This window comes from Castor canadensis, chromosome 3 (assembly GCF_047511655.1).
Source record: "Castor canadensis chromosome 3, mCasCan1.hap1v2, whole genome shotgun sequence".
Classification (NCBI taxonomy): domain Eukaryota; kingdom Metazoa; phylum Chordata; class Mammalia; order Rodentia; family Castoridae; genus Castor; species Castor canadensis.
Window position 1 is genome coordinate 47,205,935 of NC_133388.1, and position 26,992 is coordinate 47,232,926.

Below are 26,992 nucleotides of genomic sequence, written 5' to 3' on the forward strand. Positions count from 1 at the left end.
AAGATGTCACCAAAATATGGGGGCTACTGGATGAATGTCTTTCTTAAAAGGATAGGTGAACCACAGACATGCCAGAAACTTTCAAAACTCAGCTTATGTACTAACCACCTTTCTTTTAAAGGAATAACAACTGAAGTCACTTGCATAATTCAAGAAAATACTTTAGTAGCATGAAATACTAGGTAGTATTGAAGGGATAAAATAGAAAAATGTTTATAAAAGAACTGTACAAATATGAAATTTTTATTAAACATTTGTGTACATTCTGCTAGATTATTGTCTACCTGACTTGTAGGAGTTAACACTGACAGAGCTGACATTAGGTTCCCTTTGAGGGCAAGATGGGTAAGATGTTTGTCAGGTTATTTCTATGAGGAATTACGCTCGAGGTTATCATGCAGTCAAATAAACTTTTTTGCTTAAGGGATACAGGGAAAGGAGTCCAGAGGACTGGAGGGGCCCTGTTTTTCATTGAACAAAGTGATTTTGTTCTGAGGTTAAGTCCGTATGACCCAAAGTACAGGCTGGTATGCCAAGAGTCATGCATTGATTTAAACAATAATAAATTGTGGTGCAGAATGTAAGGGGAAATCTGTTCCCTGAAGCCACTGAAGACCATAGAATTTCACTGCTGTGATTTCAAAATAAACCTTGTGCTTGTTAAGTTTTGGATTTGCAGCAAATACTAGGAACTTTTTTAAATGGACACTTAATCCAGGCCAGTAAGTTATGGTGCATATAAAACAACTCTTATAACTCCAAATGGTTAGATAAATAAGTAGAACATAAATCACTATAAATAGCCAATAAAATTCAGAACTTAACGGTCAAATAATAAGTTTTTAGATCATAAAATCTGGCAAACACAATATGGTGATTTGAGTCTGTATTCTCCTGGATTCAGGGGCCTTTTAATCATGTAGGAAAGGACTCATCCTTGCACAATCCATGGGACCAAAGGAGGCATGGGAATTTGCACAGATAAATAGCTCAAATAACTACGTAACTACACCTGGCATGGAAGCTACTCAATAATTATTGGTTAAATTAATTAGTTAATCACTGTAGAGTGGCTAAGTCAATAGAACAGGAAAGAACATTCCTTCTGCTAGTGAAAAGAGGCCACAGTTCCATTCATTTCTATGTGGCAGGTTACCAACATGAGAATATTATGCTAAGTGCACCATCCAGAAGCCATTTGCTTTCTTGAAGCTGCCATGATAGATGGTGGAGTTTCCTTGGTCACTGCCTTCGGATTGCTCTTCTCTACGACACCATACAAAGGAGCCATGAAAGTTTTGATTCATCTGACTACAGAGTGCACTTAAGCCTCACTAAACCCCATGCACCCCAAGATATACCCCTCAAGGTTTTCATGGTGTCTGATAGCCTTTTCCATGGCAGTTGCCCTCTAGTGAAGACTAGATAACCAGGGATGACTGGAAACTCTCAAAGAAGGTTATCTGTGGCTATCAGGCTTCTCGTCCTAGAAGATCCCTTCAAACCTGCTGACTAAATGATAATAGCAGCAACATATTTGCAATAAAAATGCAATTCCTGACATTTCTCTGGAGCTTTACACTTGGACAGTGTTAGAACAATACCCTGAGAGAAAAGTTAAAAATCAAACCATTTGCTCCTCTGCAAGTCCAGTACAATAAAACTTCTATATACATTCCACAATAGAAGCCTTAGATGTGCTCTTTCCTAAAGTAGGCCTCACGTTGCTCACCAGTGGGGGCCTTGCTCCTGAGCAGCTTACCCTCCCCAGTTCACAACCTACTCATCGTTCATGAGCCAGTGAAATGCCCCTTCTCTTTGAGACCTTCAGTGCCTCTCCCAGCCTTGACCGTGGGCTCTTTTATCTGTTCACGCCTCTCTCAGGGCCCTTAAGCACATTCTGTGATGTTTGTAATTAGCTGGGCTCTCTGTCTTTCCAGTTAAACCAGAGCACAGAGGAAAGTTTTGGCTTAGTCATCTTTGTATCAGCTCAGCGCAGGCAAGGCTCAGATGTCTGCTCCATTACACTAATTCCAAAATGAGCATCTTTAAATGCAATTTATCCCAATTCAATTTGTATGTAGTGGCATGGCCCTATGTAAAATATGAAGTGAATCTTTTTTCTTTCTTTCTTTCCTTCTTCGTTTGCTTGCTTCCTTCCTTCCTTGCTTCCCCCTTTCTTTTTTTTAGGATTTCATATTTATATTATTTATTTATTTACTATTTTGGGTTTTTTAAATAAATTTTTATTAGGATATATTCATGATATGGGGGGATTCATAGTGACAATTCCAATTAGGCTTATGTTGTACATTATTTACATTGCCCCCATCATCTCTCCCCTTCAGCCCCCTCCCCACCCCACTTAAAGTAATCGCAAGAGGTTTTTGAGTTCTGTTTCATATAGGTATATGAAACCTTTCTTTCTTTCTTAAACAGGATTTTGCTAGCCCAGGCTGGCCTTAAAATTACTATGTAGCCCAGGCTGGCCTCCCAAGTGCTGAGATTACAGGTGTGCACCACTGAGTCCACACCTTTGGTTTCAGAGACAACTAGTACTTCCAACTTGTCAGCCTTCTGGGGTTCTGCAGCACACTTCATGGTGCTTCTTGTTGATTTATCCCTTTCTCACACTGAATCCAGTGTTCTATACTCTCTTAAGTTACTTACTGTTTATCCATCTTCTTCCATCTTCTGAATGTTGTATATGTCTCTCACCTGATGAGGTTGTTTTTTGGGTCGGCCTTTTTTTTTTTTAATTCCTATTTTGTGCCCATTTCAGCAAAGTTTCCAGAGGAATATGATATAAATACATGTGTAAATTTACTCATGCTTAATCAGACTTCTCCACATGAGTTATTTTGTTGTGTTATTTATTAATAAATGCAACATTATTATGCAAAGTTTTTAAGTTGACATTAATAAAACAAATATCATATTAACATAAATAGTCTAATAAAATCTTTTATAATTTTCTGCAACTTACCCTAGTATAAAGGGGACCCATGAACTAAACATCAAAGGAAAAAATAGGTTATGGGAAGAGAGAAAGACAAGAAATCTCAGGGGGAGGAGAAATGGCCCAAACAATGTATGCACATGTGAATTAATGAATAAAGAATTTAAAAATAAATAAATAAATCTGGAAATTCCAGAGCTAGTCCTTTCTGCCACCAACTAGCTGAGTCAAAAAATGAAGTGATTGGGCTTTGCTGTCTCCTGGATTTTCTTTTTTTTTTCTTTATTCATTTATTCATATGTGCATACATTGTTTGGGCCATTTCTCCCCCCCTCACCCCCGACCCCCTCCCTTCCTCCCCACCCTCCTCGCTTCCAGGCAGAACCTGTCTGCCCTCTTCTCCAATTGTCTGCTGGATTTTCACGGAGCCTGGCCCTCCTATACCCCAGGTACTTGCCAACAGTAAGGCACATACATCCCCACTCCTCGATGGTTCAGGGTGCTCCTTGCTTTCTTCCAGTTCTTGCTTGGTTCCCCTCTCTTGTCTCTATCTCTAGAGTCCCCTGGCTCCCATCTATTTGATAGTTGACTTTGAGGTTTTGTCTCTCTACTCTCCTGAAAGGATGATGAGTTTGACTTGCTGCCCACCATCCCACTCTCGAGTTTAGGTCTTGGTCTGTTGAACTAACATCCCAGTTGTGCCCACTCCACTCATTGTCAAGTTGGGGGAAGAAAGAGGATTCAGAACCATTTCTGAGTTTTCTTCCACTTCCAGAATCCTAAAATTCCATCAGCATGGCAAAGCCTAAGCAAAGTTTTCTCTGACCAAAATAAATCTTAGCTATATTTGACAGCATGAAGAATAGCAAATTCATCTACAAGAAGGCAAGAATTTTTAGGCCTTAAATGCAGAACAAAATCTGTCTTATTTTGGAAGGGAATCTCCTTTCTTACTCTTTTCCTTGGTTAAACAAGGCAGCGTCACTCTCTGTAAAATTCAGTTTCAGTTACTTCTGTACTGGAGGGAAACTGACACAGAGTGGAAAAACAACCTTGGAAAGTTCTTAACACCAGACACAAAGCTGCCATTGCCACACACTTCTTGGAATGGGGCCACACTTATCAAGCTTCACTTCTTGTAAATGTTTATTGACACAGAGCCTTTGACAGGAGTCAATCTGGCTGATAGCTTTTTCCTGTTAAATCCCAAGTTGCATTTGCTGCTGAGAGCTCTTAATGACAAAAATGAGGAAGTTGTGTCTACAGAGAAAGACGAATCCTTTGGGCAGGATGTCACTTTATCCCCAGTGGCCCTTTCTTAGTAAGTAGGGGCAGTGGGGCCACTATGTATTTGATGAGGAATGATTCACAAACTTGGGAGCAATCAGGGAATTTAAGGGAGTTTTATTATAATGTTCAAAAAGAGAAAGAAGCTAACATTTATTGAGTGTCTAGTGAATGATGTGCATTATTTCAGCCACCTTATAAAATTATGTATTTTGATTCTCATGAGGAGCTTATGAGATAGTTAATACTATCCCCATTTCACGGATAAAAGAACCCAGTTCAAATTTATTCAGAAAAAAAAATGTAGCAAGGAGCTAGGATATTATTCCAGGTCTGTAAAGTGAATTTTATTTACTTGTGTTCGCTGCAGACTGCCAACTTCTCTGCAACAAATGATAATACGCATATGGAAAAAGAAATTATAGAACAATTTCATTTTAGACCTTGAAGAAGTATTAGAGGTCACAGTGCAATTTCTCTCTTTTTATAGATAAGGATACAGACCCACAGAGGTTAAACAATTTGCCCAAATTACATGGCTCTAACTGTGCAAATTGTGAAAATCTTTCTTGATTAAAGTATTAGAGATAAAGATGTGGACTTTCATGGTTAATTAGAAAATAGATATCCTAAATCAGCACAAGCTATTTCATTCATTTCAAATAATTGAGACTATAAAATTTCCAGGTGGGAATTTCTGAGATAACCCAAGGATGCAAAGTACTATGGGCTTTAAGAAAGCTTTCTTATCAATCCAAAGGCCTCCAAAGCTTAATTGTTTTTATTTCAGTCAAAGCAGAGGCAACTCAGAGTCCCTCTACAACTAGAAGCAGCAAGGCTTTCCCAAAGGTAGGAATTCCCTCACCTCGAGGTCATAGGTTAGAAGCAATGGTGGACAGGATAACAGGAAGGAGAAAAGGGAAAGAGAAAGAAGAGATGTGTCCACTTAAACACTAGCAATCAATTCCACATACTCCTCTACTGGTACAGGAAGCACATCCCACTCCATTCGAACTCCGGTACATTTGCTTTTCTTGACCGTGAATCAGAGACTCAAACAGACTAAAGTCTGTCCAGAGAGAACTCATTCTTTATTATCAAGCAACTAGCCAATCTCAGTTACATTCTATAGGCAAAAGCAAACATTTAATAAACTTCTCAAAATACAGATGCTCTAGGGTAGCCAGGTCATTGACGATTTTAAAAAGCTTAAGAAGGACATTTATGTATTGGCTTTCTCAAACTTAAATACCAAGATCCAGAGAGTTATGTAAATAACAATACTCAGGAAAAGAGACTTCAATATTCAAGTTGAGTTTATGAAAAGTTTGGATACAAATAGTGCCTGAAAGAGGAATAAACGTGTTCCATGAAGGTTTTCTCATGTGGTTAATCCTTCCAGACAGTGACTCAAGTCTCCACAGACGTTTTCACCAACTCTTGCTTTTGGAGCATCCAAATGCACATAACTATTAACACACATCTCATTGAGTTGTCTGCCTTCTAACCCTGGAGACTCTGAACAAAAGGTGAGGTAGAAACATGATAAAGTAACATGGAAAGTGTTGAAAAATATTATTTGATGCACTTGATTCATATTCACATCACTCAGCCAACACATATTATAATGCCAGACGAGAGAAAAAGGCAGTTCTGAATGTATGCTAGGACTTCTGTCCCAACGGAAAGACACCACGCATCATGGAGTGCACAAAAAAACAGAAATTGAACTCGATTCATATGCACTGGGATACAGCTTGCACTGTCAATTAACTGAAGCTTAAGAGATGAAACCACTCATGCTTGTTTGGGAACTTTCAAATACTATCTCCCTTGAGTTTAAGCTAATCTACTTAACAGATCCTCACTTGAACATGAACTGAAAAGGCCAACAAGTAGAAAGGAAAAAAAGTCACACAATATAGACAAGTTTTCTCAAAAAATATCTCCATATTGCATAATATCCTTACTCCTTTAACCAATATGTGTTGATGAGTAGATAATGGTTAGCAACTGCTGATTCAAATCTCTTTATTATATTTATATGAATAGAAAGCAAATCCCCCTTCTGAGAGTCAGAAGAAGGTCTAGGACTTGTCAGAAGATCCTGCCTGGCTATTCTCAGCCATCTGCCTCCGAAGTAGTGATTGTCAGGGAGACTTATGCAGAGATCCCCAGCAAATGTCAAATGTTCTCCATTTAAAACCTATACAAAAGTCAAGTGAGACAACACTGTAAAAAAATATTGTTTTTTAAAAACTTTACTTGCTATTATTTAAAACTCTGGTTTCTTGCCATCAACATGGATTTGCAGAATCAGAAGTTCTGGGTCAAGTCAAGAACCACTGCACTTCTTTATGTTTCTGCACTGCTCCCCAGGGCATCAACTTCAGCTTGAACAACTAGTCTTCATCACCCATAGGGACTGTCTACCTCAAGTTCCATCAATATTGTAGTTGAACCTCCTTAACTCTATTGATTAAGCAAAGTCTGTGTTTTCTTAACATGAAAACTTCTATCTTTCCTAGCTAGGTGTGGTGGTATACATCTGTAATCCCAGCACTTGAGAGTCAGGAGAATGAAAGTTCAAGGCCAGCCTAGGGTACCTTGAACTCTCTAATAAAACTTTGTCTCAAAAAAAAAGAAAGTTAAAAAAAAATTTTCCTATGCTGCGTCTTTACAGATTTTAAAAGCTATCTGATATCCTAGCCTAGCGTTTTATGCTGATGCCATGTAAAAATATGTTCTTTCTTAGCTACAAATTACACCACTAAAATATGTCACGCTGCCAGAGCAGAATAATAAGCTCTCAATGTGACAGAATTTCCTTTCCAGGAAAGAGACACCAAGCATCACAGGATACGCAAAAAAAAAAACAGAACTTGCTACAATCAGATTCAGGATTCATTGGGATTAATCAAATCCCTGATTTGTGAGGGAGTTTGTTGCTTATTCTCGTTTCCGATTTGTTTGAGTCTTGGTTTCCAACTTCCCTTTGGGGAGCGTGATGTACACCATGTGGAATCAGGTGACAGTTTCAAAGGGTGGCTCCTAACCATCCAATCACTAGTTGTAAGTCCTTCCTTAAGCCCCTGCAATCTTGCCATTTACCAAATGCTAAAGGAGGCCGGCTCCACTCCACCATCTGCAGAGAAGGGAGGAGAAGCAATTATCCCAGGAGTCAGGATTTGAGCTGGGTTTTAACTTTCCAAGCATTGGCCAATATGAGAGTCAGAGGTGATCCCTGAATCCCCAGGCTTCCCACTCAGAATTCAGACTGCTGGTGGCAGAGAAGGGTCACCCTGAGATCTTGAGTGGCTATGCTCACAGCCTCACTGCAAACTGGCTGCACAGGAAGGGCACCCTGCCAAGGAGATGCTGATCTGCACCACATTAAAGGTCAAAGAAAGGGATTGTTTTATTTCCTAGAAACTGAAACACCAGCACCACACCCACATCAAATCCCTTCCAAATCCCCTAAACCCAGTGAGAAGTCAGCCCCAGATGGGAGGGGGCAGGAGTGAGGTTCTTCTGACTTGAAAAGTGCTCTGTGAGACATTAACCGCTTCCCTGCTGAGACCCTCTACAGCCCCAGAGCTGACACATGTGTGCCCTTCAAGGCCCAGAAATAAATAGTTGAACATTTGTTTCCCAGTGTGTGCTGGGCTTGTTCCTCAGCCAGGCCTCCCACACTTCAGGGGACCTGCAAACCTACAGCAGAGAAACCCGCACACCTACTGCTGCTGCAAATATTGGCACAAGTTGAGAGGACTTAGGCAGCCTGGCGTGGGGCTACATTGGAGGCTCCTCCTCTGGTTGTCTGGTTTCTGTTTAGAGAGCACAGAGAGAGTTAACCCTCTTTGGTCTCCCCATGCTGCCTAAGCATGCTTAGAAAATGCTGCCAGAGAAACAAAGCCCCAGTCCTTTCCCAGTTGTGTTGGGCTCTGTGTTAAGACTGCTTTTAGCTCTGAAATTGGACAAATTTATCTATTAAAACCTTAGTCAGAACCCAACAAATGCCACTCTGGCCTGAATAATTTCTTTCTATTCTGAACCCTGTATTCTATCATCTATATGGCCTGTAGTATAGGGTGCCTGGTTTTGTATGTAGGTATGTATTTCTTATCTCCTCTATCTCTTATATAAGCTTCTAGAAAGAATACAGCAAACAAGCAAAATTTTCTATCTGAATTAGTGAAATTTTAAAACAACATGTGTTTTCTGTTTGGATGCTATCAGTTGTTATGGCATGGGAAATGAATGGATTATTTTTATACTTCAGCTCAAAGCAGACTTGACCGAAAGCAACCCTGATGGAATCAGTCAGAAACACCATAGCTGCCCTTGCCTCCAACCCATATTCAGAAGTAAACCTGAAAATCTATGTCTCTAGTAAGAAAGCTGTCACTGTAACCAACAGCAAATCTCAAGATGTTCCACGTTCCATAAGGGTGTGAATGACAGCTAACTTTGTAACATTTAGCATGTGTGATAGGAGATTTCGCATCACTGCAGCTGTGTCCCTACTCAGAGGCAGAGAATGAGAACAAATAGGAAAATAGTGGTTAGATAACTAAGGATAATAGACTTGGACTAAAACAGCAAGTTATCAGTAGGATGTATTTACACCCATACAGGAATTTCTTCTAGGTTACTTGCTCTGCTGAGATTAGACTGCAGCTATGCCAAAGTCTTGTTTTCTATGGCTCACTCCTTGGCCCTTCCCACCAGCAAAGGAAATTAAAAGTCAGATAGCTTTTTCAGAAAACAATTTCTATCTAAAGTCTAAGTTGTTCATTGAATAAGAATGTGTTGAATGTTAAATATGGACCAAACACAATCCATGCTAGCTAGGCACCTACAGTAGCTCCAAAGATGTCCCTCCACCCATGCCTCCTGATATTTACACTCTGGCATGGTCCCCTCTTCTTTAATCCAAGCTGTCACTTAGAAGAGCCTGTGGCTCACTTTAACAGACAGAACAGGGCTAAAATGGTGTTACATCCTTTCTATGGCTCTGTTCATAAGAGGTCGACAGTTTCTACCTTAATCTCTTTAGAATGCTTGTCCTCCAGGTGAAGCCAGCCATCAGGTAAGATACTGAAGTGCCCTGAGACTGTTAAACTTTGAGGGAGACTCAGCTAACCATGTGAAGAGGCAGACTTAGAAACACAGAGAGAAAGACAGACAGACAGAAATCCAAACAACCCTCAGCTCTTCCAGCTATCTCATATAAGGAGCCATCTTGGATACACAGCCTTGCCAAGGAAAATAGCCAAACTAACCCTGGCACTATGTAAGGCAACATCTGTCACATGTTCAAAAAGAGTAAAAACAGAGCCTAGAAACTGATAAAATGTAGAGCAGAAAAGTGAGCAGAGAAAAATGGCAAAGAATATTCTAAAACCTAGTCAAATGCTGACATTAAAAAGATAACCCAAAGAAATACAAATTAAATCAAGACACCATTTTTCAACCATCAGCTTGTAGAAGATCTTTTTTAAATGATAATACTAATGCTGGCGGGGTTCACTGTAACCCATATGCCCTGCTGGCAGGAGTACTCTGTCAACAAACCCAATCTTTCCACAAGACAATGTGCAGCAGAGCCTTTAAAGTATACTATCTTTGACTTATTCTCACATTTTTAGAAATTATCAACCATTTTCTAAAAATCATTGTACAAGAGTTGTTTTTTTTATTTTGTTTTGGTTTGGTTTGGTTTTGGTTTTTATTAATTCATGTAATAACATGAATTAAATACAACCTAAATGCCCAATGATAGGGAAAAAGTAAATTCTGTGATGATGTAATCACAGAAGATATTAAAAATATTTAATAAATCATTTGGCACAGAACAACCAACCAAATACAATGGACTGTCCGACCAGGCAAAGCTAACAAACCAACCAATAATAACAGAGGCACCAACCATTTAATCAAACAGTGTAAGTAGCCCTATTTATAATAAACCACCATACTGCATAATAGCTGAATATCAGTCAAGGAACCCTTCATCCAACTGAAAATCATGCATCTATTAAAAATCGTGTTTTTTAATAAAATTTTACATAATAATGAAAAGTTAAATTTAGGGGCTTGCTTATGATGCACAAGTCCCTAGGTTTAAAGCCAAAAGATTAAAAAGAGAGGACTTTGTATAACATATAATCTACACATCCATACAAAAATACCTGTATAAAAAAAGAGAAAAGGAAATACCCCAAAATATTAATAGTAATTATCCTGAATGGTGGGATTCATTTTCTTTTTTTGTGCTTTTCTGTTTTTCAGTTCTTCTGTGATAAATATGCATTAGTTTTTCATAAGTTATCAGAAAAACTCATTATATAAAAGGAAAATAAAAGCAATCAGAGAGCTTTTGTATAAAGGTTAAGGTGGACTGGTTAGCAGAAATGAATGGGAAACGGTAGGAAGAGCAGGATGACAATGGACAAAGAATGAACAGAAGAAATGCAAAGTACTGGAACAAGGGATCAGTGGGAGAAACCAGTGCTGGGCGAGGTGGTTTTAAGTACTAGGGAAAGTCTGCTGGAGAGAATGAAGGATAGCCAGAGGGCTTCTGTGATAGTCCTGGCAGCTAAATCAACATGTGCCTTACACACGTGTGATTTATGTTTCCTTCACCCAGTTAGCATTTTGACTTTAGCAAAATGTGTCTGCTCTTGCAGTGCATCTAAAAGGACTTCAAAATCTATCTTATCAACAAATGAGATTTGGGATCTTCTCCCAGTCTACTGTCTGTTGAAAGGAGGAAAATAGGAAGTAGCATGTGAATACTTGTTCAATGACACCAAAAATAGCAAAGTCAGAATTTTTAATGACCCCATGGCAAAAGAGCTTAGAATCAGAGCTTTGGGTAACACCTTTAAAGGCATCCTCTCTCTTTAAAAAAAAAAAAAGTAAGTAATTTGGAATTACTTACTAATATACAAAAATTTATAAGAATAAGATTAAAAAACTTAAACAACAACGCCCATATATCTTTACCTAGATTCACCTACTGTGAACATTTATCTATCAACTGTTCTCTTTATCTAGCTAGGTAGATAATCATATACATATAATTTTTGAATTACTTATTTGTTTACATCATACGCATTCCCCCAAATTAAAATGTTCTCTTATATAACCATACTACAATGGGCAACTTTAACATTGATGTAATAATTTTACCTACTCTATTGTCCATATTTTCTCACTTGAACTAATAATGTTTTTTGTAACATTTTTTTCCTCCACATCAGGATCCAGACTGGAATCGATCAGGTATTGCATTTAGTTATGTCTCTGTGATCTCATTGAATTTGAAACATTTCCACTCAAAAGGAAAAAATTTCATATATATCTTCTTTGCATTATACACATTCCAAATTAATACTCCAAGGAATGAATCCCTGCCAACCCATCATCCCCAGCTTTGCTCTCAGTGGCACTCATCCTGCTTGAGCCCCCTCACACAGGACCTCCATGTAACACAATCTGTTTAGTGGTAGGTAGAATTATATCCTCCTAAAGCCTTTTCTTTCCTTATTCATGGTTCCAAATTTTGTTCCAAATGAATACGTACGTACTGGTGGCCCTGGTAGCCAATTACTTTAAGAGTTCTCTACTCTTCCAGGCATGGCTAAAGAATACAGTACAGACTCTTCTGTGATGGTCAATTACCAAATCACTCCATTGCCTTAAAATATTTTCTCAATCCCCTCCTCCACCTGTCTCCTGAAGGATGATGACCTTTTGACAGGCAGCCTAGGAAAGAGCCCATTCCTCTTCAATTACTCTGATAAATGTAAGAGCAGAGATGGCTGGGGTTGATAGGCACAGCCCAAACAAAGGCTCCAGATGAGCACTCTTGCAGGCCATGGTTTCCATGGGAGCCTAGTAGACAGTTATTAATCTGCAGTAATGCTGTAGTCAAACCAGATGGGGGAAGAAACTCGACTACTAACTAGAAATCACAGACACCCTGACACACTGGAAAATGACACCTTTCCCCCATGTCACGGTTTATTTGCATGCAATCCCAGCCAAATCAATATCTCCATCTTAATTGAGAGGGAATTACAGCCTTCAGCAGAGAGGTATCATTGCAAGTAATTACATCAGAGTCATTTTCAGACACACTGCACGCTGAGTTGAAATGTTTAAACAGACACAAGAAGGAAGCGATACTTAGAAAAAGCTTGTAGGCTGTTTGTGCCAAGAGTAGTGATTCAAGCAGCCCTTGTGTTCACGGTCAAACCTGAGAATGGAAGTGAGGGACCAAAAGTCCCAAGGTTGGGAGAAGAAAACAGTTACAGCATTGTGGTTGTGCATAACATGAGTGGGAGACTTTTTAAATTTTCACTGAAAATATCTAGATGCTTTTTCCCCACTTTTAATCACGTCTGTGCCGGGTTTTGTTTTGTTTTGTTTTAAGGAAGTACTGAGGTTTGAACTCAGGGCTTTGTGTTTGCAAAGCAGACATTCTACCACATGAGCCACATCTCCAGCCCACTTCTCTGCCACTTTCAGGGAGAAAAATTCCCTTGGTACTTGCCACAGAAGACACAATAGGTTTGTTGTAGCCAGCCAGAGATCCATCCAGTTGGGAAGAGGATGGCTCTGGCTGGCTAGGTGGCTGACACCATACTCACAGAGACCCAGGACACAGTCCCCAACCAGGCAATGGAGAGCAGGTCAAAAGCCATTTGTTTGAACTTTTTTTGGTCAATTTCCTTTTTATTCATTTTTTTTTCTGCTCCCCAATCTGTATTCCAATATTCGAGGGAAAAGACCTGCTTAAATTAAGACAGCCTGAAATAGTGTCTGTGAATGAGGAATATGATTTTCTTGATTTCAAGTGCAGGCAGCATCAAAGCAGGGGAGGTACAGTGGAAGAAACTGCTCTAGTGAAAGAAAATGACTTCATTAACTTGGAGAAGGCACAAAGAGCTTTGTTTATATGCAAATGACTCCTTCTGAAGCCCTACAAAACACTACTTCCTTTCCTGAAGAGTTAAACATACTCATTGGTTCATTGGTTGTTCCTTTTTTCTTTTTTTCTCCTTTTGTTTTTTCCTGATCTTCCTGAAGGAAATGTCATCTTCACTTCTGTTGGGAATGACCACAAATTCCAAATGAATCCATTTTCCCTGGCTCAATATTTATCTCACACATGTGCTTTAACCATCATAACTATTTTGCCCTGGTGCCTTATTAACAAGGCTCCCCTGAAAACAAAGTCAGCCAGGTTATCTAAGAGGATGGGATGTTGAGATGCTCAGGCCAGGGTTGGTGTCAGCAGAAATGACAGGAGGCTCTGTCAGTATCCCTGATCTTGGACATGTTTGTGGGATCACAGCCAAACCCAGCTAGACACAGAGCTTCTTCCATGGTGGGTGTGCCTGGAGTCTCCTTAGCAAAGATCGGTCTAGAGAAACAGAGTGCCCGTTGTGAATCACCCACCAAACAGCAGTAGCCCACTGGGCCTGGAAGGAAAAGGGTGAAATAAAGGGCTCAGACACAGTCTTCTATGAGTTCATCCCTTCTTTGATTTTCAACAATGAAGGATGCTATTGGAATGTTGACAACTACATCTCTTCCACAGAACTTCATTTCTCTCCTTCTGATAGCCACTGGCCTTTCCCTGCAGGGACTCTCCCATGAGGAATCATCCCAACTCTCCACTGCCAATCTTACATCTGAAGTCTTTCTGTACCTTGTCTGCTTCTCCCATTCCCAATAGGCCTGATCATTGACTGCTGATTCATCTAACTACTGAAGGAATTGCTAAGCTGGACTCCCTTCTTCCGGTTACTAACCTTCAGCACAGCCATCACACCCTGCAACCTGAGCCATGGAGAGATGGGAGCAACTTAGAAACACTTTTGCTAGAAAGCACTTGTGCTTGCAAATATCCAAAAGGTAACAAAAAGCAGGATAAAAGCTTGGCATCCCTGTCTCCATTTTGCATCTGTCTCTCTTACTCTGAGTCTTTCCTGCAATCGCCGTGGATTCTAGGAAGGACAGAACTGATGAATAAATATCCTGTGCTGGGAGACAAAAGTACCACCCGCCAGGCAACAATGATTTTCCTATTGAGTTTCTTAATGCCTGCCCAATCCTGAGATAATGAGCAACCAGACCAGCTCTGACTACTGGTCTACACCTGTGACCCAGATTGTTAAATCATTGTGCACAACTCTCATCTCTGCCCCCAGTTCTTTCCCTATTTAAACCTAAAGCTCATGTATCCTGGAAGGTGGGAGGCAGTGCTTACCTTGCCTTGTGCCTGTGCCCTGTAATAAATCTCCTTTCTCTGCCCTTCACCTCTGCTCTTCTGTTTGGTGAATTGGGGCAAGTGGCTGTACCTGCCATGTGGAACCCCTTTTGGGCCTTTAGCTTAAAACTCTGATTACAGATGGAGAGAGTGAGAGAGAGAGAAGTGACCCTTGTTAAGTCCTCTTCATATTTCTTCCCAAAGGAGGAAAGGACCAGATGCCATAGACAGCATCTGTGCCGTGGGGTAATTGGCATGAGTTTTTAAGGTTTTTTTGTGAGGCAGGGGTTTAGGAACATGGGTAGGGATTAGAACGGAAGGTCACTGGTCTCTTTGACAGATGGCAGGGTGCTGATTAGACAAGCACATTGACCAGGGTGTCTTTCAAGTCTCTGGGTCCTGTGATTTCTCAGAATAGAACAGAGAAGTTACTAGCTGGGTCTTTCCTGAAAAAGATAAGCAAAGTTAGGCTGGAGCCTAAACAAAATGGAGTCCAGATGCAACATGGAGTTACTTATTGCTCATTTGTTAGCTTTTCCGCCCCTAGGACCCAAAATTCGTCAGTGTTATATTAGTTTGTTCATGCTGACATAACAAAATGCCAGAGACCACAAGGCTTAAGCAATATTTATTTCTTCACATTTCTGGTGGCTGGGAGTTTAAGATCAAGTTGATGGCAGATTTGGTTTCTACAGAGGCCTGTCTCGATGGCAGGAAGATGGCTGCCTTGTCACTGTGCCCTCATGGCCACCCCTCTGCCTGAGGAGTGTTTTAGTCATTCTTTTAAAGATACCAATCATTCTGGATTAGGGCCTACCTTAACAACATCACTTTAACCAAATTACCTCTTAAAGATCTTAGCTCAAATATATGCACATTCTGAAGTTAAAGGGTCAGGGGTCAACACATGAATTTTGAGGGGAAACAATTCAGCCCATAACACTGCTTGAGTCATGGAATTGTCCTTTTCCAGGCCCCAGCTTTAAGAAACTGAAAGCTTCTTCTTCCTGCCTCTGCACACACTTGCTCTTGGAATGCAGCAGTCTTGCTATAAGGACACCTGATCCCATGGAGAGACCACATGGAGTTCCAACTGACAGCCCCTTACTATAGTCTCATCAGCTTCCAGAGTTGGGTAAGAAGCTGTCGCAGTGGCTCCAAGCCCAACCAGCTTCTGAAGGCAACCACATGACAGACCCAGAATGAGAATCTTCTAGCTAAGCCCACACAATTCCCAGAACTGTAAGAAATAATAAAATAACAGTTAAATCTTAAAGCACTTAGTTTGAGGGTGATTCATTTAATAAGTGAAGCAGGTGTTTTTATGTGAAATCCAACTGTATCATTGACAAACTCTAAACTTAAAGACAAAGCCTCATGCTTCCAGACAAATACCACACCTCTGGAGGCAGCCAGTTTGCAACTTTTGTTTGCTTTAGTAATTTCCAAGAAGTTGGAGCAGTAGGCTAACACCCTGCTTTTTTTTTATAGCTTCCTGCCTTTACACATACTTCCTCAGTCCAAGCATCCCAGCGCTTCAAAGTTTTCCTCAAACTAAAAGCTTGTTAACCTTTCCTGTTGAATAAGTCAACAGGAAATCCGACCATCAAGGATTAACCATACCAAGATCACTTCCTATCTTCCTTAATTCTCTTTTGAATCTTTATCATAAATCCCCCTTTAAGTAAAGTAAGCAGATCTAACTCTGTCTTTGTAACTCCTTGAAATGTTACACAGACGTTTCTCAACTTAGAATGAGGTTATGTCGTGATAAACCCATCATAAAAATATCATAAGTCAAAAATGCATTTAATAGCTGGGCATGGTGGTACACGCCTGTAATCCCAGTATTAGAGAGACTGAGGCAAGAGAATAGTAAATTAGAAGTCTGCCTGGCTACATAGCCAGGTGAGGCCAGCCTGGTCTATAAAGTAAGATACTATTTCTAAAGACCAAAAATGAACCAAAAAATGCATTTAATACGTTTAACCCACCCATCACAGTTTATTAACATAATTCCCTTCATCATGCAGCTGACAGGGAACTATGCTTACTGTCACTGCCCAGCATCTCAATAGAGCATTATAGCACATATTGCTAGCCCAGGAAAAGATCAAAATTAAAAATTTAAAGTATGGTTTGTTCTAATGTGCAACACATTAGCACCATCACAAAGTCAAGAATCATAAGCCACAACTGGAGCTGCAGCTCAGCAGTAGAGCACCTGCCTACCATGTGCAAGGCCTTAGGTTCCATCACAAGAAAGGGAAGAGAAGGGAAGGAAAAAGCAAAGAGAGAGAGCAAGAAGAGAGAAAGGAAAAAAAAAGAAAGAGAGAAAAGGAATGAAAAAGAGAAAAGAGAAAGGAAGGAAGGAAAAAAGAAAGAAACAAAGAAAGAAAGAAAAATGGCAGAGGCCTGTGATGCCAGTTACTTGGGAGGCAGAGAGTGGGAGTAGCACAGTTCAAGTCCAGCCTAGGCAAAAAGTTAGGGAGACCTCCCATCCCAACGAATAAGCCAAGCAAGGTGGTTCATGCCTATCATCCCACCTATTTAGGAGGTATAGGTAGGAGGACTGTGGTCCAAAGCTAGCTGGGGCAAAAAACCAGAACCCTACCTGAAAAATAACTAAAGGAAAACAGGGCTGGAGGCATGGCTCAAGTCATAAAGCTCCTGCCTAGCAAGCATGAGGCCATGAGTTCAACCCCAGTGCTGCCAAAAAAAAAGAAATTAAATAAATCATAAACCAAACATCACAAGCCAGGCTATGTGTGCATCTTTTATTCTTTAATGTCCTTCCATCTGAAGGCTCTTAGTGACTTCCTCCTACTTCCCTGGATTCCTTTCTTCTTCTTTTCCTTGTCTTTCCTGTCATTTCTGTTGTTTATTCACTTCTCTTTTCAATGACTGTGAATTATTCCAGGACTAGTACTAAGTACAAGTAGTTCACCAGGCATCGTATGCTGTCCAGCCCTGAGAGCACAGAGGCACACACCCACCATCTATCCATGATCCTAGAGCACCTTCCTCTCATTTCATTCTAATAAACACGTGCCATCCAGAGATGATCTGGACTCAGATCATGATCCGGTCTTTCTTTACTTTGACAAGAAATAAGTCCAAAAATTATTTCTTTCCACAGTGGTAAAGTCTTGGCTATCTGGATTTTTCTTCATCCCAGCAGGATACTTTCAAATTGTTAATTTTCTCTTAGAGTCAAAAAAAAAACTGTATCTAAAATTGTAGCTAAATATCTCCTATCCTGTAGTCTTTCTTCTATTTCAGGTCTTTCTAAAAAACACTGACAGGCTAATCTTTGTTGAGTACTATTTTATCATCAAAATTCCCATCATCACCATCACAAGTTCTTGATGCCATGGACTGGAATTCAAGGACATCTGAGATCTGGCCCTGGCCTATTTCTCTAACCTCTCTCCTATAACATCCTAAATTAACCTTTGGCACTGGACAAACATATCCCCTCATACTCTGTCAAAACTCCAGAATGCACCAAGAATGGAGACACATGCCTGTAATCCCAGTACTATGGAAGCAGACAGGAGGATTATCAGTTCAAGGCCAGCTTGACTATATAGTGGGGCCCAGGCCAGCCTGGATTACATACTGAGACCCTGTCTCAAAAAACAGAGAAGAGCCAGGCTTGGTGGCTCAACCCTGTAATCCTAGGTACCCAGGAGGCAGAGATTGGGAGAACTGAGGTTTGAGACCAGCCCCGGCTGAGCATGGTGGAACATGCCTGTCATCCCTGCTATGTAGGAAGTATAAATAAGAGGGTCAAAGTCCATGCCAACCCAGGCCTCCATTCAAGACCCTGTTTCAAAAATAACCACAGCAAAAAGTGCTGGGGTGTGGCTCAAGTGGCAGAGCACCTGTCTAGTAAGTACAAGGCCCTGAATTCAAACCCACGTGCCACCAAAAAAGGACAAAAAAATGCACCAGAACACTTCTCATAGCCCCTCTCTCATGGGGTGGTATAGGAGAGAAGGATGAAGAAATAAGCCAGGGTCAGACTTCAGCTGTCCTTGGATTCTAGCACATGGTATTCAGAATTTGGGGTAGAAATGATGGAACTTCTGATGGTAATTTTTAGGCAGCATTTAAAAAAAGATTAGCTTGTCAGTGGTTCTCCCACTCCCCCACATCACAATGTACCCCGACCTAGATGCACACTTGCTGGAGAGGCCCCTCAACCCTTTCTCTTCCATCACACCTTCTCCCATGGCCCAGGATCTTAGAAATAGACCCGTGTCTGAACCCAGGCAATACAGACTTCTACCAGTTCTGATGCTCTCCTCACATCCTCAGCTCTCTGCAGGTTCTACGTCTCCAGAGAGACTACGAGCCTCTCAAAGGCAGGAGTCAGGTGTGGCATAATTCTTCATCCCCAGAGTCTAGCATGATGTCCAATGGCAAACGCTCAATAAACGGCCATCAGCCACACCTGCTCGTCCTTGTGAAACTGTTTGCTTTGAGTTATTGACTAGACACGACCCGGCTGACAGTTAAACACTTCACTCTGGCCAGCGACCTTGATTTTTCTCTGACCCTGTAAATGTGTAAAACTCGGCAGGATTCACTGGCCACTCAGAAATTAAATAATTGGCTTGTACATTGCGAACACCTTCCAAAGAGCTACAAAGTCCTATTTATAAACTAAATCATGCTTGCCTCTAAACTATGACATTTTGGTACCTTATTTGGTATCTTATTTGATTTAGCATGATTTGGGAAGGTACCAAAACAGTTTCCAAAGAAAGAGCTAAAGCCACCAAAAAAGGGAAACAATATTATTTTGTCTTCTTTATCCCATAAACCCTAAAATTAACATTCATGCTGAAACAACATGACAGTAGCCGGTCAATGTGTATGACTGTACATAGTGAAACAACAAAACCGAAAAACAGGCCAATGAGAAAGCACTCAGCCTGGGGGTGGGGGTGGAGGTGAGATGGGGACAAGCTCACTTTTTAGGTGCAGAATGACATTAAGGAAGAGAATTCTCCAGACCCTGCTAAGTGGCAATAAAGGGGATAGGCAGGTAACCTCTGACCAAATAGAGCCACATTGCTGGGCTGGAGGCTTGACTCAAGTGATACAGCACCTGCCTAGCAAGTGCAAGGCCCCGAGTTCAAACTCAGTGCCACAAAAAAAAAAGTCTAGATCCACGTTGACAAATCTATATCCAATTGATGTACAGATTAAGAGATAATCAGTGCCCTAGATTCTGGGTAGATTTTTTGTTTTGGTTTGGTTTTCTTCAATAGTAGGGTTTGAACTCAGGGCTTTGCACTTGTTAGGCAGGAACTCTATCACTTGAGCCACACCTCTGGCTCCTGAACAGATTTTAAGTGGAGCTCCACAAGACTTGTAAGGTGGAAAAATCTAACCAAGAGTTAGCAAGTTGAGGCAAAGCTTTCCATAGCATTTTTAAAAAGCTCGGTAAGTATTTTACCACTGTTTGCAGCCCGACATAGACATACACATGCAGACAACACATTGTCACCCTTATGTAAGTGTGTTTGTCCAGGTACACTAAGTGTACTCACAGACACTAATTTTCTGGATGGTTAGGAGTGAGGTCAGTGATGGACTCTCACACAGCACCCTAACCTTCCCAATGCAGCCATTGCCCCTAATTCAAGAAAAGAAAGACCTGTAGAGAGAAAGAAAGGGTCAAAAGATAGTTTCTGCATTGAGTGACTCAAATGGACAATAATAAAATTTATTCAACATTCATGTATCCATATTTACTTTTAAAATTGGGCTTCTTAGATTTGAGTAGACGTCCCATGAGTCAATGTCCAAAGACCTATGCTGGGAAAGATTCCAAGGCTGCCGCAGGGTTTGGCAGGGAAAAGTGGAGCGATAGATTAACGATAGACAAGGAGAATTGTACGTGGGTATCATACATGCCACACACTTTTCCCGAGTTAGACACTGAAATGTTGAACATATCTGTGACTCTTCCCCAACTCTGTCTCGTATCTGGATTCAGTCCTACTGAGACAAAAATAGCTACTTCTGCAGGTCCACCACCTCAGGAAGAATGATAGGCAAGATGTGGGCCCCTTGCCCATCTCACTGAAAGGCTGAAGTAGTGTGTCTGAGTTCTGAGATTTGTGAATATATTAAAGGCACAGAATATGAAGATTCCAATTTCCCTTAAAGAAAATCATATTGCACTTGGTGGATGGCACTCCACCGTGGAAAGAGTGAGCCTGTGCTGTACATGAAATAGTATGATATTGTAACATACTAACTGACTAGCCCCGTCTGGTGGCTCATGTCTATAACCCTAGCTATTTGGGAGGCTAAGATCATTGGGAGGATCATGGTTCAAGGCCAGCCCAGGCAAATAGTTTGTGAGACCCTATCTCCAAAATAGGCAGAGCAAAATGGACTGGAAATGTGGTTAAGTGGTAAAGCAACTGTTTTGTAAGTGTGAAGCCCTGAGTTCAAAACCCAGTCACACCAAAACAAAACAAATACATGAGAAAAAAAAAATATATATATATATGTATATATAATATTTATGCTTTCTCTTTTTCTCCAATATTTATGCTTCCTCTTTTTCTGCCCCTCTTCTCCAATCCCACTTCAAACTGAGAATCTATTGCGAGTTCACTGTTCAGTAGAAAGATTTGACAACACAATAAAAGTGAAATCACCTGACAGACACTGCCACTGTGGTCCCCAAATACCTAAACAGAGTCTTCACTCCATACATAGCTTAAAGCCATGTTTTCCTGAGCCTGAATCAATTTCTGAATAATTTGGCAACATTCAAAAGTCTGGAAAATTCAGATGAACTCCCACACTTCAGCTTCCTTTAAAAAAAACAGATCTGTCAACACTGATCCTGTCTTTCCTCAAGGTAATACTCAACTGGATCTAACAACTTCCCCATTTAAAAACCCTTACACCAAATCATGCTAAATCAAATAAAACTAAAATAAAAAGCAGCACACCCTCTCCTTCTTCCTCATTCCCATCCACCTGCTGCACTGTTTACTCCCCTCTCTTGCCTTCTACAGATATTACCGTTTGTACTTGAGGCCTGGACCCTATAACAAGATTACAGCAGCTGCCTTGGAGGCAAAACCATCATGGCAGGTGAGCACCTAGGAGGAAAAGTAAAGTTCAAGAGAAGATGAGAGATTAGAATAAAGATGCCCTCATCTGGGGCAAGGAAAATGACAGAGGAGTGTCTAGAACGCAAACTCCCTCCCATGCAGGGAGTCAGAACAAGAGGAACAGAGCTGCAGGAGCTCCTTGGTGAAGAGTACAAACCCCCATCCTAAAGCCTGATGGCTGGCTCACGGTTCTTCCCTTTATCTTCCAAGAAGAGCTGGTTTTTACCAGTGGCACCTCAGCTCATGAACACCCAGAGAGGAGATGATAACTGGTCTCTGAACCATTTAACTCAAATGGACAGCCCTCACCTCACAGAATCCAGAAAGACCAAAAAGAAATAGGATTGAATCTGGATAGGTACAGATTAAGGTGGTGCCTTTGCATGCCATAACCAAACAGGTTTGAGAGGGCTTGAGCTAGTATAGTGGCTCACTCCGCCCAGGTTCTTATTTTCCACTAAACACTTACTTGGCACTAAGCTAATCAAATCCTGCCTGGTACCTTTCACTTGTTTATTCACTCTTTGGGCCTTTATTGGACCTCTGTTAAGTGGCAGGCATTGATCACGGCTCTGAGAATACAAAAGTATGTAATAAGTTGACCTTGTCATCAAGGGCTGAGTTACCTGGAGTGGCAGTTATGAAAATATATTATAATGCAGTGTCAGGTACTGGAGGTGCACATCTATAATCCCAGCTGAGACAGGAGGACTGAGAGTTTGGGGCCAGCCTGGGCCACATGGTGGGACCCTGTCTCAAAAATTAAATAAATAATTGACAGAAAAAAGACATTTGAAAAAATCCAATATCTTTTCATGGTAAAACTACTCAGAAAACTGAAAATAGAAATTCCCTAAACCTAACAAAGGGCATCTCCCAAAACCCACAGCAAACATGGTTAATGGTTAAACTGAATGCTTAAACACTGGGTTGGGGTGTAGGTCGGTGGTAAAGTGTGTGCTTAACATGCACAAAACCCAGGGTTCCATCTCCAGCACCAAGGAAAAAGAAATGAAAGTTGAGAGGCAACCCATGGAATGGGAAAAAATATTTGCAAATCATATCTGATAAGAACGTATATCCACAACATATTATCTTTAATATCTCACAATCTAACAATAAAAGACAACCTAACTTTTTTAATGGGCAAAAGATTTGGATAGACATATCTCCACTTGAGATAAACAAATGTCTTAGTCTATTCGTGCCGCTATGACAAAATAATTGAAACTGTAATTTGTAAAGGACAGAAATTTATTTCTCCCAGTTCTGGAGGCTGGTGGTTCAATGGCAAGAGGTCACCAGGTTCAGTACCTTTGCTTCCAAGATGGTGCCTGGTCCTACCTTCTCTGGAGGGGATGGACACTCTATCCTCACATGGTGGAAGGCAAATGGGCCTAGTTAATTCCCTCCAGCCATTTTATAACGTTGCTAGTCCCATGCATGAAAGGTAGTCCCTCCTCTTAACAGTAGCAGTTTGGGGTTTAAGTTCCAACATATGAATTGGGGAGGGAAACACACATTCAAACCCAGCAGTGAGTAAACACGAGAAAAGATGCAGGACATCATGAGCCATCAGGAAATGAAATCAAAACCACAGTAGCATATCACCTCATACCCAATAGGATGGCCAAAATAGAAAAGACAGATAAGCTGGGGACTGGTGGCTCATACCTGTAATCCTAGCAAATTGGGAGGCTGAGAGCAGGAGGATTGTGGTTTGAGGCCAGTGTGGGCAGATATTTTGCGAGACCCCCATCTCCAAAATAACCAGAACAAAACAGACTGGAGGTGCAGTTCAAGCAGTAGAGCACCTACTTTGCAAGTGTGAAGTCCTGAGTTCAAACCCCAGTCCCACCAAAAAAAAAAATATAATAAGTGTTGACCAAGACTTGGAGAAATTGAGAGACTTGTACATTGCTGATAGAAATATAAAATGATGCTACCATTTTGGAAAACACGGGCAGTTCCTCAAAATGTTCAACACAAAATTACTGTATGCCCTGCTTCCAGTATATGCCCAAGAGAACTGAAAACACATGCTCACACAAAAATGTGCTATGTGAATATTTGTAGCAGCACTATTCATAATAGCAAAAAGCAGAAGCAATCCAATTGTTGATGAACTGACGAATGAATAAATAAGCTGTGGTATAGCTATTCAATATAGTATTATTCTGCCACAAAAAGGAATGAAGTACTGATTGCACATTACAACATGGATGAACCTTCAAGACATTATGCTAAATGAAAGAAACCAGTCACAAAAGATCACATTTTATGTAAGTCCATGTATATGAAATTTCCAGAATGGACAAATTCAGAGAGATAGAAAATAGGTTAGTGGTCGCAAAGGGCTAGAGGAGGAAGAATAGGGAAGCAATTGGCAATAGGTATAGGGTTTCTTTTGGGGTGTAAAAATATTCTGAAATTAGAGAATGAATGAATTTTATAATATGTTAATTATATCTCAATAAAATTATTATTAAAGAATACTTTTGATTGAAAGTTAACAGAATACCTAACATAAAAGTGTCTTAAACCTTAAAGATATTTACAGTTTATGTAATAATATGTTTGAAAGTGATCAGCCTCTGGGTTCAGTGGCTCAACAAAACTGTTAAGAACCAAGACACTTCCTACATTTTCCTCTTTACTGTTCTACTCAGTTATGTTTATCACCTCATGACAGTCATATGGCTGCTGCAGCTCCAGAAATCACATCCATGTTTAAGTCAGGATAAAATGAGAAGGAAAGATGAGGAAGCTGCTCTCTTGCATCTGTTCCTACCAAACACCTACCAACATGCTTCTCCTTTGTTTCACTGGCTAGACTAAGTCATATGGTCACCTGGGTTTGTAAGAATGACTGGAAGAGAGCTTTTCTGGTTTATTCTATTATAGATCTGTAAAAAGGGAAAAAGAAGTTTTGAACAACTACTGTTCACTTGTCCAACCCAGAAATACACAGTGGAAATGCGCCTCCTGAATACCTCCCTTTGTGTTGAAGGTTTCAAAATCATCATACCCAGCTCTCATCTCAAAACCTGGTCCTCCATGACTTCCTTTACTGTTTTGTTTCCTCACCTCTGAACCTAATCAATCTCTTATTTTACCTCCTACACACCTCTTACATTCATCCTCTCCTTCCACTCCTCCCGGAGTTTATGAACCCTTCATCATCTCTTCCCTGCACCGGCCTGGCTACCACCCTCTCTCCTCTAACCTGGTCTCTATGCAGTACCCAGACCACCGCCTCCTCGCTCACGTCACTGTGATACTTAATATTCTTTGGAGGCTACCATGGGTGAAAGCAATTATCAGAATGAAAACCATTGCATCTCTTCATGCTTTTGCTGCTCCCGGCCTGTGCACATGCTATTCTTTATGACTTAGATCTTTCTCCCTTGTTTCTTTGCCGCTTAATTCCTACTCAACCTTCAAAGTCTGCCTCTAATATCCTTCACTCTAAAAATGAACCCTGATTCTCAGGCTAGGGGCAAGTCCTCTGTTCTCTGCTCCTATAACATGGATTTTGCCTTCATCCATCAAACAAAATACCAGTACGATGGTTAATCTCTGTCTCTACTGCATGAAGGTAAGCCATGAGCTGGGGTCTTGCTTTCTGAACTGTTTCCTATGCTTAGCACAACGAGGCACATATGGGAGGCACTCAGATGTTTATTGAAGATATAAAAGAATAAATGAAATAATGAATACATGGAAAGTATTCAGAGCCGATTACTAACACAAGGAAAGCCACTGATAGCACCCCATACTTGGGAGCAAAAGAGAAGAGTTTGACTTCCTCCACCAACAGCAGCATCGCCTTCTTTGTGGACAACATCTTCAGGCATCAGTAGCCTTTGGGGAGCTGATTATTATAGTGACCAATTTGCTCAGGTTTTCTTTGCTAATACCATCTTGTCTCCAGTTCAAGTCTCTCAAAAGCTAGGATAGTTTCTGACAAAGGTGCCTGAAAGCCGGCACTGCTGACTCTGCCTGTAATCCTAGCTACTTGTGAGGATTTTGGTTCAAGGCCAACTCAGTCAAACAGTTGGAGAGACCCCATCTACAAAAAACCAGAGCAAGGCTGGCAGAATGGCTCAAGTGGTAGAGCTAGCAAGCATAAGGCCCTAAGTTCAAACATCAGTACAGCCAAATAAATAAATAAGCAGAGCAAAATGCACTGGAGGTGAGGCTCAAGTGGTAGGGCACCTGCTTTACAAGTACAAAAAGCATCCTGAAGAGCACAGCATGGAGTTAGGCTCAAGGCAGGTATAGCCTCCAGTGACTCTGGTCTCCAAAAGCAGTTGTAAGGAGTGAGCAATAAGTTATAAGCACCTTGAGGACAGAGACAGTATGTTCTAATCCATATCTTGCCCAACACATGGAGAACCCATAAAAGCTATTCATTGGGACCTGATACAGGTCAGGCAGTCCACCAAGAGCTGGTAATGACCAGATCATCGTGCTATCCCCACTCAGGACATCTCATTTTCTCTGCTATAACCTCCCATGAGAGCCCCACTTACACAAAGTAGCTGACACACCTGCTGCTGGGTGTGCTTTATCAGAGCTCTAGTTTAAAAGTTCAGAGACAGAGCCTCGGGGTCATCTCACAAAGGGTCACAATTTTCCTCCAATTTAAGGAAGAAAAGAAGAAACTGTGGGGTTCAAGCCTATTCTCTTTCAAGTGTTGGAAACAAAAAAACCCTGATTTTCTCTCAGCTGTTCAAAGCATTCCTGGTGATTCATTTTCCTTATCACAGTGTGGAATCACATAATTCTGACTGGTCCCATTGTGCCTAAATTCTAATACTTCAGCTTCCTCTCTGATCTAATAATCTCATGAGTGCTCAAAATATATAAACTTCTCCTTGAGTTCTGTTCTGATTCTGCTACGCTGCTCAGCCCAAGTCACAGAACAGAGTGCTGTTGGTACTCTCTCACACCTGCTTAATACGGTAGGTTTCAGCCACTCTGCCAAGTGGGACTATTTCCTTGTGAAATCTTTTCCATGAATCTGCACCAGATAACATCACTCTGCTCTCCACAAATGCTGCTGAAGCCCAAGTAGAAATCTTTTTAGGAGAAGACTGGCAGTTTTCACACATTATTTCAAGTAAGCATCTGGAAAGATAGTAGCAGTATTGTTAGTATGTCCTTCTTTTATCTCCATCCTACAGGGTTTATTTTTAGTTTAAAGAAAATTAAATATTAACTAATACAGTGCTTTGTGCCTAGGTATTCAAATCACTTAGAACAGGATAGTGTCTAGCTATCCTTTAGGTTTTTACAAATAAGTTT